Genomic DNA, 15627 nt, shown 5'->3' with positions numbered 1-15627 from the left:
CAGGGGGATGCTGAGGGGCCCCTCAAAGGCCTCTGGGCTCCAGAGGCTCCTGGTCGTGCTTGAGGGTGAGCCTTTGGAAGAGATACTCGCCCACCAGCTGGGGGCCGGCAGCCTGCGGGGGTGAGTCAGGTGTGGCCCATCTTCTTGATGAGTTTCACCTGCTCACCCGGAAGTGGTTCCCCAGGAGGTCACGGAGCTGAGGGTCCGCGCCGGCGGAACCAGGGCCGGCAGCTCCACCAGGGCCTGGCTCAGGTTCCTCTCCGAGGCCAGGGCGGCTTCCATGCGCCCTGAGTCCCCCCACTCTCCTTGGGGAGGCTTCAGCACGGCCTGGTCCTGGAGGAGAACGCGGCCACCGCGCTGGCTTTGCAACTTTAAGACGCTCAGCGCCCGCGCTCCTGCTCCGCCAACTCGGGGAAGAAGCGGCCCAGCCCTGGGGAGCCACATGGATGCGGGGAAGTAGAGGCCCAGAGAGGTAGGTGTGGGCGGCCCGCAGATGCAGGTTGGCCGGGGATTGACCGCAGCCTCCACCTCGGTGGGATAATTCTGACCAATTTGGGAGCCCATGGTTGTTGGGCAACAAGGAGTTAAGGTGGAAAAGACAAACGGTGTGTTTTCTGGTCTCGGAGGTGGTTCTGAAGGTGGTGACTGGATGAGACGCAGGAGAGAGGCCGGAGGCTGGAAGAAGGGGGTCCCTGGGTTTGTTCCGTCCAAACACTGTTGAAGCAAGAGACAGATCAGGGGTGCTAAGGGCACTGCCTCCTGTCATATTTTTGTCCCAGGGTCTCTGTGAGGATTTCCCAAGAGGATGCTTTTAATGAAAATGTTCATGACTCTGCCCAAATGCGTGATGGTGGAATTTATTTAATGTGCAAATGATACATACTTTTAATAGCGATGTGATTTTGAGCAAATAATTTTTATTATTCTAGGTCTAATATGGTTTCATCTATTAGACAGTGACATTAATAACCATCCTAATTAATGGCGGGTGTCCTTCTAGGTAAACTATTAAAATCACGCTGCCTGAATCGTTTTAGGTCTGTGCATCACTGAGTTCACACTCCTCGATCATGATAAAGTTCAAAGTATGACCCTTTGGCCCAATCGCTAAACCATCCCCCTCTTTTGCCTTCCACCTATGTGAGCTTAAAACCACTATTGTGGGGTGTGCCAAAATTGGAGATGTATATTTACTCAGGGCCACACGACCCTGGGGCCAGGCACGCAGGATATACACCCTGTGGCTGCTGCAACTACACAAACTGGTGGCCTAAAACAATAGACATTTACTCCTCCCCGTTCTGGAGGCCAGAAGTCGGAAATCAAGGTGTGGGCAGGGCTGTTCTTCCTCTGAAGGCTTTAGGGGAAGATCCTTCTTTGCCTCCTCTTAGCATCTGGGGTTGCCAACAATCCTTTGAGCTCTCTGGCTTGTAGAGCATCACTCTGATCTCTGCCTCCAACGTCTGTGACATGGCCTTCCCCTGTGTCTCTGTATCTGAACCTTTCTGTTATATGGACACCAGCCACTGGATTTAGGGCCCACCCTCTTGCAGTAGGACACCTTGACTTAACTAGTTACATCTGCAAAGACCCTAGTTTCCAATGCTGAGGTTCTGGGTGGACAGGAATTTTGAGCAACACTATTCAACCCAGTACAGACACGAGAAGGGGTTTCACCGTCTCTTTCTCCCTGCTTCCTCTCTTCTGCCTGAAATGGAGCCTGAGCTGTCATTGCCCACTTTGAGATAAATCTCAGAGGGTTTTACAAGAGATTTGTAGCTGAGCCGCTTCAAGCATGACCAAGTCCCCAAATATTCTGAGACCTATGCAGAAATTATGGACCTATAACAACATCTAATCACCATTTTTCTTTCTTTTTAAATCATTTTTTTATTTTTCAATTACAGTTGACATACAGTGTTATATTAATTTCAGGTGTACAACCCAGTGATTAGACATTATATAACTTACTAAATGATCACCCCGATAAATCTTGTACCCATCTGACACCATACATAGATATTAGAATATTATGAACTATATTCTCTATGCTGTACTTTACATCCCCATGACTACTCTGAAACTACCAATTTGTACTTCTTAATCCCTTCACCTTTTTCACCCATCCCCCAAGGCCCCTCTCATCTGTAACTGTCAGAATGTTTTCTGTATCTATGAGTCTGTTTCTGTTATGCTTGTTCATTTATTTTATTTTATTTTATTTTATTATCTATTTTATTGGTTTTTCACAGAGAGGAAGGAAGAGGGATAGAGAGCTAGAAACATCGATGAGATGTGCCCGCAACCAATGTACATGCCCTCGACTGGAATCGAACCTGGGACCCCCCAGTCCGCAGGCCGACGCTCTATCCACTGAGCCAAACCGGTTTCGGCTGTTCATTTATTTTAGATTCAATTGTTATAGATATGTGTTTGTTACCATTTTGTTGTTCATATTTTTAATCTTTCTTCTTCTTCTTAAAGAAGAACTTTGAACATTTCATATAATACTGGTTTAGTGATGATGAACTCTTTTAGCTTTTTCTTGTCTTGGAAAGCTCTTGATCTGTCCTTTGATTCTATTCATTTATTTATTTAAATATATTTTAATTGATTTCAGAGAGGAAGGGAGAGGGCGAGAGAGATAAAAAAGATCAATGATGAAAGAGAATCATTGATCGGCTGCCTCCTGCATGCCCCACACTGGGGATCGAGCCTGCAACTTGGGCATATGCCCAACCGGGAATTGAACCGTGACCTCCTGGTTCATAGATTGATGCTCAACCACTGAGCCATGCTGGCTGGGTGATTCTATTTTATTTATTGACTTTAGAGAGAAAGAGAGAAACATGAAGTTGTTGTCTACCCATCTATGCATTCATTGGTTGACGCTTGTATGTACTGAATGGAAATTGAACCCACAATCTTGGTGTATTGAGACAATGTCCCAACCAACTGAGCTACCTGATTAGGGCTAGCTTTCCTTTAATTCTAAATGATAGCTTTGCTGGGTAGAGTAATTTTGGTTGTAGGTCCTTGGTTTTCATCACTTTGAATATTTCTTGCCACTCCCTTCTTTTTTTTTTTTTATTTTTTTACAGAGAGGAAGGGAGAGGAGAGGGATAGAGAGCTAGAAACATCGATGAGAGAGAATCATCGACCAGCTGCCTCCTGCACACCCCCTACCAGGGATGTGCCCGCAGCCAACGTACATGCCCTTGACCGGAATCGAACCTGGGACCTTTCAGTCCGCAGACCGACGCTCTATCCATTGAGCCAAACCGGTTTCGGCAACCACTCCCTTCTTTTGAGAACTCAGCTGACAATCTTATGGGAGCTCCCTTGTAGGTAACTAACTGCTTTTCTCTTGCTGCTTTTATTTATTTTTATAAAATACTAGAGGCCCAATGCACGAAATTTGTGCACTGGGTGGGGGGGTGTCCCTCAGCCCAGCCTGCACCCTCTCCAATCTGGGACCCCTTGGGGGATGTCCGACTGCTGGTTTAGGCCCGATCCCCCATCTTTAACCTTTTTCATTTTAATTATGATGTGTCTTGGTGTGGTCCTTTTGGGGTTCATTCTGCTTGGGACTCTCTGCACTTCCTGGACTTGTATGCCTATTTTCCTCACCAGGTTAGGGAAGTTTTCTGTCATTATTTTTTCAAGTAGGTTATCAATTTCTTGCACTCTCTCTTCTCCTTCTGGCACCCCCATGATGTAAATGTTGGTATGGTTGAAGTTGTCCCAGAGGCTCCTTACACATCCCTTATTATTATTATATTTTTGGATTCTTTTTTCTTTTGCTGTTCTCATTGGGAGTTTTTTGCTTCTTTATATTACAAATCACAGATTTGATTCTTGGCTTCATTTACTATACTATTGATTCTCTGTAAATTAGTCCTCATTTCAGTTAGTGTATCCTTCATTTCTGACTGTGTGTGTTTTTTTTTTAATGGTTTCCATGTTCTTTTTTATGCTGTTGAAGTTCTCACTAAGTTCATCTACTCTTCCCCTAAGTTTCTTGGGCATCCTTATAACCAGTGTTTTGAACTCTGCATCTAGTAGATGGCTTGTCTTCATTTTGTTTAGTTCTTTTTCTGACTTTTATTCTGTTCTTTCATTTGGGACATGTTTCTTTGTCTCATTTCGGCAGCCTGTGTTGTTTCTATGTAGGGCTGCTACATCTTCTGGGCTTACTAGAGTAGTAGGTGTCCTGTAGGGTCTAGCGCAGGGGTCCTCAAACTTCTTAAACAGGGGGCCAGTTCACTGTCCCTCAGACCGTTGGAGGGCCGGACTATAGTTTAAAAAAACTATGAACAAATTCCTATGCGCACTGCACATATCTTATTTTGAAGTAAAAAAACAAAACGGCAAAAACACCCGCATGTGGCCCGCGGGCCGTAGTTTGAGGACGCCTGGTCTAGCGGCACAGACTCCCAGTTCACCTGTTTTGGGCATTCCAGGTTATACCCCCATTCTCCCCCCACCCCCCAACCCCTCCGTGTGGGCTGTGTACACCCTCCTGTTGTGGTTGAAACTTGATTGCTGTTGGCATGTCTGTAGAGGGATTTACCCCTAGGCCATTCAGCTGCAAGGGCTGGCTACGATCACCATGGAGGATCAGTTGTGCAGGGGCCCACCTGACAGAGCAGGACTTGCTTCAGCTGGGCTCCGGTGCCCCTGAGTCCTCCCCTGAGTGTGTTGCTTGTGGAGGTGGTTGGATGGTGTTTCAAAGTGATCTGAAACTGTCCATTCGGTGTGCTGGCTTTGGGACCTCCCAGGAGGTGCAGGTCAAGTTCAGCTGCTGCCTGTGTTCTGCTGGGGCCCACTGGGAATGAGCTACGAAGTGATCTGCAGTAAGCTGTGACTTGTGCTGGGCTTGGAGGTGCCCAGGATAGGCCAAGCTGCCAACCAAGACTGGCTGCCACTAGTGCTGGGCCTGGGGCCACTTAGTGAGAGGCACAGGGCACACTGTGGCCAAGTGCTGCTTGTTAGAGATTTTAGGAAAGTCTGAAGCATGAGCCAAGACAGGCCATTCAAATGGAAAAGCCACTGGAAATAGCTACAGTGGGCCAGCAGGTTGGGTGGAGCAGAGTTTCAGGGAACCACCAGAGCCAGTGTGGGGGCCAAAAGTGATAACCAGGTTGATGGAGACTCAGATGTGGCACCTGCCTGCTGTCTCTGTGCGGGGGAGGGCTCAGCAAAGGAACAATGGCCTCTGCCAGCACTTCTGTCTGGGAGAAAGCTGCCCCTCCAGCTCTCACCCTGATGCCAGACACTTCGGTTCCTCCCACATGTTCCAGGTCCCTTTCAAGCTGCTGTCCCTGCGCTGGGGCTCAGAGGGGGTGAGTCTGAGTAAGTCTGTGGGTTCTTTAAGAGGAACTGCCTGGGACTCCAGCCACCCTCCATGTGACTCAGCCAAAGTGTCTGCTGGTTTCCACAGCCAGAAGTTACGGGGATTTCTCTTCTTATTACTGGAATCCTGGTCTGGGGGCCTGGTGTGGGGCTGGGACCCTTCACTCCTCAGAGGGACCTCTGCAGCTGAGACAACCCTCCCTATTTTTATCCACCACACGTGGGTGTGGGACCAGCCTGTTCCACGTCTCCACCCCTCCCGCCAGTCTCCACGAAGCTTTGTCTATATATCCTTAGTGGTAGGGCTTCTGTTCAGCTAGATCTCAGGTGGTTGTGAATGATGGTTGTTCTCTAGTTTAATTGTAATTTTGATGTGGTCTGGGAGGATGAAGGTATTGCATTTACCTACACTGGTCATCTTGACCAGAACGAATCACTATTTTTCTTGATTTTACTTGGTACTCTGATGAGCAAGGTTTTCCTTAACTCTTATAAAATGTGAAAAACAGACATGAATTCTAAAACTAAGAGAGACCTTGGGGACAAAGAACCTTTAGACAGAGCATAGTTATTAAACAAATTTAAATGTTCAGCCAGGGACCTCCAGAGAGTGCGCAGTCCTTGCTCACTAAGGAGCAGCCAGCTGCTCCATGGAAGGGGATTGAATTCTGAGATGGGCTCTGCTTGGAGCCAGTGTCTGCTAGTCTCGTTTCCTTCCCACCAGACAGAAGTACAGTTCCCTGTTGGGACCTGCTGAGATGTACTCAAGACTCTTCTGTACCAAAAAGTGAGGCTTCCCAATGAAAAGCTCGAGGAAAGGTCTTTAAAGTTGTGGCAATTATGTCTAAAATAAAAAATAAGCCTGTCATAATTAATGGCATAATTAATTTTGACAAACTTATTTTTTATTTTAATTTTTATTGTAAAATACTCATAACATATAGCTCTATTTTAATCATTTTAAAATGTACAGTTTGGTTACATTTAGTACAATCTCAATGTCAGGCAACCATCCCCTCAGTCTAGTTCCAGAATATGGTCATCACCTCAAAGAAAACCTAGTGCTCATTAAGCACCCTCCCTCATTTCCTCTCTGCCCCAGTCACTGGGTGTCTCATGTAAATGCAGTTGTATAACATGTGATCTTTGATGTCTGGCTTCTGTCACTTCACATGTGACTAAGGTCCATGCAGGTTGCTGCAGGTGTCCGTGCTTCATTCCTTTTTTATGGCTGAGTAATATTCCATTGTGTGGACGGACCGCATTTTACTTACCAGTTGGACAAACCTACTTTGAAGCTCCTCTTTTCCATCAGGCAAGCAGTATTTAAAATTTTTTATTTTGGAAAAATTTTAGATTAAAGAAATTCATAAGTATAGTACAGAGCGTTCCCTTATATTATCCTCCCCCCAGACCCCCTGCCCCAGTTTCCCTCTTTGTTAACATCTGACATCACCACAGTATATTTGTCCAAATCAGAAACAGACATTGGCACATATTTACTAAACTCCAGACTTAACTTGGATTTCCCCATTTCCCCCCAGGAATGTTTTCTTTCTGATCCAGGATCCAACCCAGGGAATCACATTGCGTTTAATTGTCATGAATCCTCAGTCACCTCTGGTCTGTGACAGTTTCTTACTCTTTATTTTTATGACCTCTCAAGATATTCTGTAGAAAGTTCCCCAATTTGGGTTTACCTGATGCTTTTCTCGTGATTATGTTTTTTTGTGCTTGCTTGTTACTAGTAGTCCCCCTGGGAATAATTTTGCCTGTAAAGATGTGACCCCATAGGAGTTTAAAGAGGGTATTAACTTGTCTTTTTCTTCTTTAAGTGATTGCAAATGCTATCCAATCTACCCCCTATGGGCTCCGCAGGGAGTGAGGTCCTCATTGTACAGGTGAGGCAGCAGGCGCCTTGTGAGTGGCAGAGGGAGTCCCGGCCCTGATGCCAGTGCCGTGATCCGGCCACGACGCCACACTGCACATGGCTGATGAGCTGCCAACAAATTGGTTTGTCCAAGGGCACGTTCAACCGTACCCTCCGTTCCCCTTTGGAAGAAATTTCAATATCACCTAATTAGGTAACGTGGTAACTGGGCAACCATTACTTATAATAGACGTGGAGTTGTAAATTATTCTATTTAATTAAGAACTGCACACTTCCTATTAAAGAAAAGCTTATCATAGGTTAGTAAATTTATTGGGAACACTTAACTTCAGCTAATTAAGCTGTTTGAACTCAAGGCAAGGGCATTCATTAATAATCAAGCCCAAGCAGTTAAGGGCAATTAGTGAAACAGCTGGTCTTTATCTCACTGATAAAAGATGGTTAATAGAGATCTTTACAGCTGTTCTAAGCTTCCCCAAAGCAATATCTTCTTCAAAAATTTGCATTAGTAAAGAATATGGAAAAGGAAACTAAATTCGAAAGAACTGAGTTGGTAGCAATCTTGGACTCCCTGTCCCAAGTTGAGGGCCAGAGGGAAAGTGGACTCCACCAGCCGGGGCCCCACTCCAGCTGTGGCCCCATTCCAGCGGTGGCCTCACTCCAGCGGTGGCCTCACTCCAGCCGTCTCCATTTCCCAGGCAGAGTCTGATCTCAAGTCAGCATCCCTGTTCTGGTTCCACTGGAATCCTGGCTACCCTAGGAGCAAAGGGCAAGGATTGGTCACCTACATCGGCAGAGATTATTGTTTTTTGAAAGAAAAATGGAGGAATGTGGTCTGGCATATTTTTTTCTGATCTGTGGATGTCTTCATGTAGAAAGTCTCAGAGACTCCTCTTTTTAAAACGATATTGGCTTAAAATTCTTCTTTTTAAATCGAGAAGTCTCGATCAGGGGTCTTGCAGAATGTCCCACGTCAGGTTTGTCTGACCTTTCCTCTTGGTGGTGTTCAGCTTGTTTCTGCAACCCCTATATTTCCTCTAAACGCAGAGTTCACTTCAGAGCCTTGATTGGGTTGAGGGAAAACATTGTGCCAAGAATCCTTCAAGGTGACCGCACACTGGAGCCCTGAGTGGAAGGGGTAACCCAGATCTCTTCCTTGTAAAGGCACATTTTGCCTCTGGAATCGGTACGTAATGCATGGGCTGCTCCCTTTACTTGCAATGCTCCTCCCAAGGCCTTCCTGTGCGTGGCTCATTCTCATCATTCTGGCCCCTAGTCGAGTGTCACCTTCTCTCACTGAACACTAGGCACCTGCTGGAAAGTGGCCTGCAAGGCCCTGTGTGCTGGGGTCACTTCCAGAGGGACGTCTTCCTGGATTGCACACCCCACCCCAGTCGGGGTACAATCCCACTGTCGAGCGTTCTCAGCACCATAGGAGTTTCCTTCATAGTCTCATCATACTGGGAATTTCCCATTTTACTTAAGTGATTATTGTACTAATATCCGTTCCTCCCCCAGCCAGAAGCTAAGCTCTTATAGGGGCAGGGAACCTGTCTAATTTTGTTCATCCTTGTAAACCCAAAACACCTAGCTCAGTGCCTGGCACATAGTGGGTATTCAATAAATATTTGTTGAGTCAATGAATGAATGAATGGTCACTAGTTAAATGGCTCCAATGGGACCCCATGTTAATCATGTTAATGACATCCTAAAGACTCCCAGTCCTATTTGTACTGGGAAGTTTCTAGACTAGGAGTTGGCAGACTTTCTGGAAAAGGCCGGGTAGTTAAATATTTTCAGCTCTGTGGCCAGACAGTTGACTGGGTTGGAGGCTGGGGGCTTAGTTTCCCCATCTATAAAAAGGGATAATGATAGTTTCTAGCTCATATGATTATTATGAAGGTTCAATGAGCTACTATGTGTGCAGGACTTAAAGTGGCTGATATATAATCCTCGCTTGGGTTTTGGCTATTTTTGTGGGGCTTGTATATGGCGGGGATTCCGGCAACAAATGCACACACCAGTGAAGAAACGCAAATTAATATCAGCTAGAAGAAAACATGGCAAATAGAAACCCTCCTGGATTTCCACGCGAGTCAGTGACAAGCAGCCTGGGGTACCGATCTGAGATGCCACAGCGGGAAGAGCTGCCCTGGTCCCAGAGGAGACCCTGCGGAAAGAAGTAGCATGAAGCTTAGGGAGGCAGATGAGGAAAGACAGCAGCGCAGAGGATGCCCGAATCACGGCAATATTTTCTCTAGGAAAGTCCCTGGGGGTCTCTGGAGGCCTGATCGCCTATTCTAGGCGCCCGAAGCCCAGCTCCTGGCTCTTTGCGAGCGGTGCTCCCTCTGGCCTCTGCCTGTCTCCGTTAGAGCCTAACCATATTTGAAAGTAGTTTTTATCTGTGATTATTCAACCATATGTGAGGAGCTTAGTGTCTAAGCCGCCACTTCCATCAAATCCAGGCACGTGGTCCTGGTAATACACACACAGTCCTCGCTGAGTCGGCAAGGGGAGCAGTCCCCGCCCGCCCCCACGCAGGGAGGTTTTAGGGAATTGGAGGGGACCAGCTGTGGGGGTGGGGATGGGGGCAGACAACGCTGGCATCCACACCTGGAGAGAAACAAAGAGGAGAGGACTAATAGCAGGATCTCCACCCAGGCCCGGAAATCCATAGTGGGCTGGCGCTCAAGGCGTGGCTTTCTGGAAATTTAAGAAGCTGGTGTTTACAAAGATTACACATTAGCTTAGAGAACAATATTTCATCTTCACTGGCTCTTTCTAATCTGCGGGAGATGAGGTGGTGGGCTAGGTTTAATGCTCACACACACATTTCAAGTTAATTGTCTGTTAAATTGTGGTGAAGGTTAGAGTGAAATTTCACCTCTTTCTAGGATGGTGAGGTGATGACGCGGGGCAGGGAGCCAGCGATGGGGGCAGGCCAAGGACAAAGTTGGAAGGCACAGGCCACAACAAAGACAGAGCCATTTGATTGCCCTTGTTTCTCTTACTGATGCTTGCCTTTAAAAAAATGGTTAAAAAAATTGATTTGGAGAGAGAGAGAGGAAGGGAGAGAGATAAAGAAGTAGAAACATCCATGAGAGAGGAACGTGATCAATTGGTTGCCTCCCGCACCCCCCCCCCCCCCCCACACACACACACACACTGGGGATGGAGCCTGCAACCTCTTGGTTCCTGGGTTGACGCTGAACCCCTGAGCCATACCAACTGGGCTGTGTCTGCCTTTTTGTTTTTGTCTTTTTTCAGTGTTGTGATATAATTCACATGGCATGCAATTTACCCATTTGAAGTGTATAATCCAGTGGTTTTTGAATTTCTAGTCATGCAACCGTCACCACAATAAATTTTAAAGCAGTTTTATCCCTAAACAGAAATCCCATACCTATTAGCAGTTACTCCCCGTTTCTCACCAATCTCCCAACTATTCTGCTTTCTGTTCTGGACATTGCATATAACTGAAATGGTATAATGTATGGCCGTTCGTGATTGGCTTTTTTCACTCAGTATAATATTTTCAGAGTTCATTCATGTTGGAGCATGCCTCAGTACTTCATTCCTTTTTATTGCCAAATAACGTTCCATGGCATGGACGTAGCTCATTTTATTTATCCATTCATCTATTGGTGGACATTTGGATTGTTTCCACATTTTGGCTATTGTAAGCATTTGTGTACAGGGTTTTGTGTAGACATATTTTCATTTATCTTGGGATATGTACCTGGGAGTGTAATTGCTGGGTCACATGATATCTCTATTTTTAACCTTTTGAGGAACTGCCAGAGTGTTTTTCAAAGTAGCTGCACCATTTTACATTCCTGCCAGCACTGTGTTTCTCTATATCCTCACCAACATTTATTATTGTCTCTGTCTCTCTTTTATTTTATTACTAGAGGCCCGGTGCATGAAATTTGTGCATGGGGGGGGGGCGGGCAGTCCCCTCAGCCTAGACTGCACCCTCTCCAATCCGGGACCCCTCGGGGGATTTCTGACTGCCACAGGGATTAGGCCTAAACTGGCAGTTGGACATCCCTCTCATAATCCGGGACCACTGGCTCCTAACTGCTCACTTGCCTGCCTGCCTGATTGCACCTAACTGCCACCCCTGCTGGCCTGTCACCCCCAACTGCCCCCCCTGCAGGCATAGTCACCCCCAACTGCAAACCCCCGCCATTGCAGATTGAGATTTCTTATACATATAATTAGTATGTATATTAGTCCCCCCCCACCAGCCTGGTTGCCCCTTACTGCACCCCCTGCCGGTGTGGTTGCCCCCATCTGCCCCCCCAACCAACCTGGTCGCCCATCACTACCCCTCTCCTCCCGCTGGCCTGGTCGCCCCTCACTTCCCCCCCTGCCAGTCTGGTCGCCCCAACTGCCCACCCTGCGGGCCTGGTCACCCCATGCAGCCTGTTCGGTCATCCGTTCAGTTGTTTTGGATGCGATGGTCACTTAGCCTTTTTTTTTTTTTTAATATATTTTATTGATTTTTCACAGAGAGGAAGGGAAAGAGACAGAGAATCAGAAACATCGATGAGAGAGAAACATTGACCAGCCGCCTCCTGCACACCTCCTACTGGGGATGTGCCTGCAACCAAGGTACATGCCCCCGACTGGAACCGAACCTGGGACCCTTGAGTCCGCAGGCCGACGCTCCATCCACTGAGCCAAACCAGTCACGGCCACTTAGCCTTTTATATATATAGATTATAGCCACTCTCGTGACTATAAAGTGGTATCTTACTGTGGTTTTGACTTGCATTTCCCTAATGGCTAATGATGTTGAGTGCCTTTTCATGTGCTTATGGGTCATGTATATCTTCTAAGAAGAAATGTCTATTTCTAGTCTTCTCATTTTTGTAATTTTTTTTGTCATTTTATTTTTGAATTGTAAATATATTCTGGATGCAAGTGTCTTATAAGATGTATGGTTTGCAAATATTTTCCCATTCTGTAGGTTGTTTTTTCAATTTCTTGATGGTATCATTACTAGCACAAAAGTTTTCAATTAAAAAAATAATTCGTTATTGTTGAAAGTATTACATATGTCAAAAGTTTTCAATTTTGATGTAGTCTAATTACCTATCTTTTCTTTAGTCATGTATGCTTTTGGGGACATATCTAGTAAGACTTTGCTTAGTGAACATTTACTCCTATGTTTTCTTTTAAGAGTTTTACTGGTTTAGCTCATTTAGGTCAATGACTCTTTTGGAGTTAATTTTTTGTATATGGTATGAGGGGTCAAGTTTATTCTTCTGCATGTAGAATCCCACTTGTTACAGCACCACTTATTGAAAGTGATGTTTCAGTCTTTTGTGGCCATCTCAGTTAATGGCAAATTCGTTGTCCAGTTGTTTGGGCCAAAATCCATGCTTGACTTGACTCTTTTATCTCCCATTCTCAGATCTTGTAGAATCAACCTTCAAAAGAGATGTAGAATCTAACTGCTTCCTACCACCTTCACTGCTACCACTCTGGTTCCAGTAACCATAGGCTTTGTCTGGATAATTGCAGACGTCTCCTAACTGGTCTGGCTGCTTCTGCCATTGATATCCCTATAGTCTGTTCTGCACACCCATCAGCTAGAGAGAGATATGCTCACAACTTTAAAACAGATTATGTCCTTGCTGTGTTCAAACCCTTCGGTGGCTTTCCCACTCACACAGAGTGATCCCAAAGTTGTTTCTATGATCTATAGACCCTATAGGATACGCCCTCTGTCCCCACCAATTGATCTCATCTTCTACTCTTTTCCCCACCTATACACTGCACCAGCTATACTGGACTCCTCCTTGCTGTTCCTCAAACATATCAAGCCTACTCCCACTTAGGGGCTTCCTCTGCCTTGGAGTCTCACCCTCCTCCAGATATCCTCATGGCTCCTCCCTTACTTCCTTCTGGTCTTTACTCCACAGTCATCTTATCCATAGGGAATCTTTGCACATCTTACCTAAAATTTCACCTCACCAACTCTTCCTCTACTCTTTCCCTGTGCTGTATTTTCTCCTAAACATTTTTTTCATTATCCAACATTTTCCTCATTTATCTTGTTTTGTTTTTGCCTTCCCAACTCAAATACCTTCCATTAGGGCAGAAGTTGTGTTTACTTCACTGTTGTATCCCCAGAATCTAAATCAGTGTCTGGCACATAGTAAATGCTCAATAAACATATGTATGGTCTTCCCAGAATATTTATCATAGTCCTAATGACAGTTCCATCAACAAAGTACCTAAGAGGAGCACTTTTGGGAAATGTGCTCAGGGATGCAACTGTTACTCTGTCTCTCTCAGCTGTGCTACAGGTCCAGATGTGCAGGCCCTCACCTGCTATTTGCAAGGTATGGGTTAAGAGTACAAATAGAGGCTCACATACTTTATTTTTACATATTTAAATGTAATCCAATATATGTCCTATCCTCCCACCTTGGTAAATAAGCTTTCATATTGATAAAATTAAAAATTCAAAGAAAGCAAGATTTTTATATGACTGAAAGTTGGCACAATATTGAAGACTACTCATTAAGTTATTGGTTACTTTCTATATTCTATTGGTGGACTGGCTACCAATGTTTGGATGAGTAAAAAAAAGATATGTTTAATTCATAAATTATATATTTCAGAAAATTTCTTTTTCTTGCCTTAATTTTAGTGAAGTTACTAATTTTTTTATAATCAAGATTTTTACTAACATTTATTTACATTAGTAATTTAGTGATTAAGACTAAAGTTTAATTGGATTCAAAATATTCAACATTTAGATACAGTTTCACCAAGAAAATATAGTAAAGGTAAAAATTGAAAAATTAGAAGATTATTTTTGATATATTTTTTTAAAAAGCTATTTCTTCCTAAGGTAATTAGAATTATTTATTTAAACCAGTGGTCGGCAAACTCATTAGTCAACAGAGCCAAATATCAACACTACAACGATTGAAATTTCTTTTGAGAGCCAAATTTTTTAAACTTAAACTTCTTCTAATGCCACTTCTTCAAAATAAGACTCGCCCAGGCCGTGGTATTTTGTGGAAGAGCCACACTCAAGGGGCCAAAGAGCCACATGTGGCTTGCGAGCTGCCGTTTGCCGACCACTGATTTAAACGAATAGGTAGCTCGGCTGGTGTGGCTCAGTGGTTAAGCATTGACCTATGAACCAGGAGGTCACTGTTCTATTTCCAGTTAGAGCACATGTCCTGGGGGGCGGGGGTCTGCAGGAAACAGCCAATCAATGATTCTTTCTTATCATTGATGTTTCTATCTTTCTCTTCCTCTCTGAAATCAATAAAAATATATTAAAAAGAAGACTAACAGGTAAAATACAAATTATGAGTATACATGAATAATTTAAATATTCAAATATTAAAAAAATGTTGAAATTTATTTTGTGAAATTTTAAGTAGATATTATTGAATATTTCTATTTAAAAACTATCCATAATTCTAATTTTCTATGTCCATTCAGTTGTCAAGATCAAGAACCAATATTATAGGTCCTGTGTGAGGCCCAGACTTTGGCATACACAAAATTAAGAGTAATATGAATGGTTTAATACAGCATTTTCTTCAGCCACAGTATGCAACTATTGCAAATGCCATCCTGATTCCTGCAAAAGTGCAGAGCCACAAACTGGAGCACAAAGAGAAGCAAGAAGTGGGCGATCAGCCTGTGGGGAAATGGTTCCATACTAAGAAGAAGCTATTGCATTCACTCTATCTGAGAGGGAGTATTTGACAAGTCAGTTAGTTTGTCTTTTCTCTTACCTAAGTGCTCCTGCCACTGGGATCATCCCGACACTCTGTAGCAGTGAAAATTTCTGTCTTTGGCCCTGGCACCCCACAGAAACCTTGAGGCTGTCAGACACAGTTGTCTTTTGTTTTGACAGAGGTCAAAATCAGGGGGAAGTGTTTCTCAGAGGCCTGAACAGTAGTAGGTATTCCTGAGGATGGGTGTTTGGAGCAATGGGGTGTGCTTTAACAGTGCTAGGTGCCAGATGCCACGTGACAGAGGTGCCCAGGACAGGGCCCCCGCTGCTCAGGCCTGAGGGTGGTCCTACAGATGTGTGTGGGTGAGAAGGGGGTTAAGGACAAGCCTCAGGGCCTAAACACCTGTATGGCTTCTTGGATACCCCGTTTTCTTTTGATGTTGGTGGGAACTTCTTTCCACATTTCTTACCTGGATGGCATGTTCTCATTTCTGACTTCTAACTGTTTTGTGAATAATCCTAAGGGCTGAGACTCTTATGGGTCAAAGAGTGGTAGGCTTTTCCATTTTATTTGAGGATGCAAGTATTATTTTCCTATTAATAGTTGGTGTTGGCTTTGTGGGCCAAAAGCATTGCCACAGATATATATTCTCAAATATTCTTA

The sequence above is a fragment of the Cnephaeus nilssonii genome (assembly GCF_951640355.1).
Source record: "Cnephaeus nilssonii genome assembly, chromosome: 2".
NCBI classification, from domain to species: Eukaryota; Metazoa; Chordata; class Mammalia; order Chiroptera; family Vespertilionidae; genus Cnephaeus; species Cnephaeus nilssonii.
The sequence above is the reverse complement of the archived record's forward strand: the minus strand, read 5'-3'. Positions refer to the sequence as shown.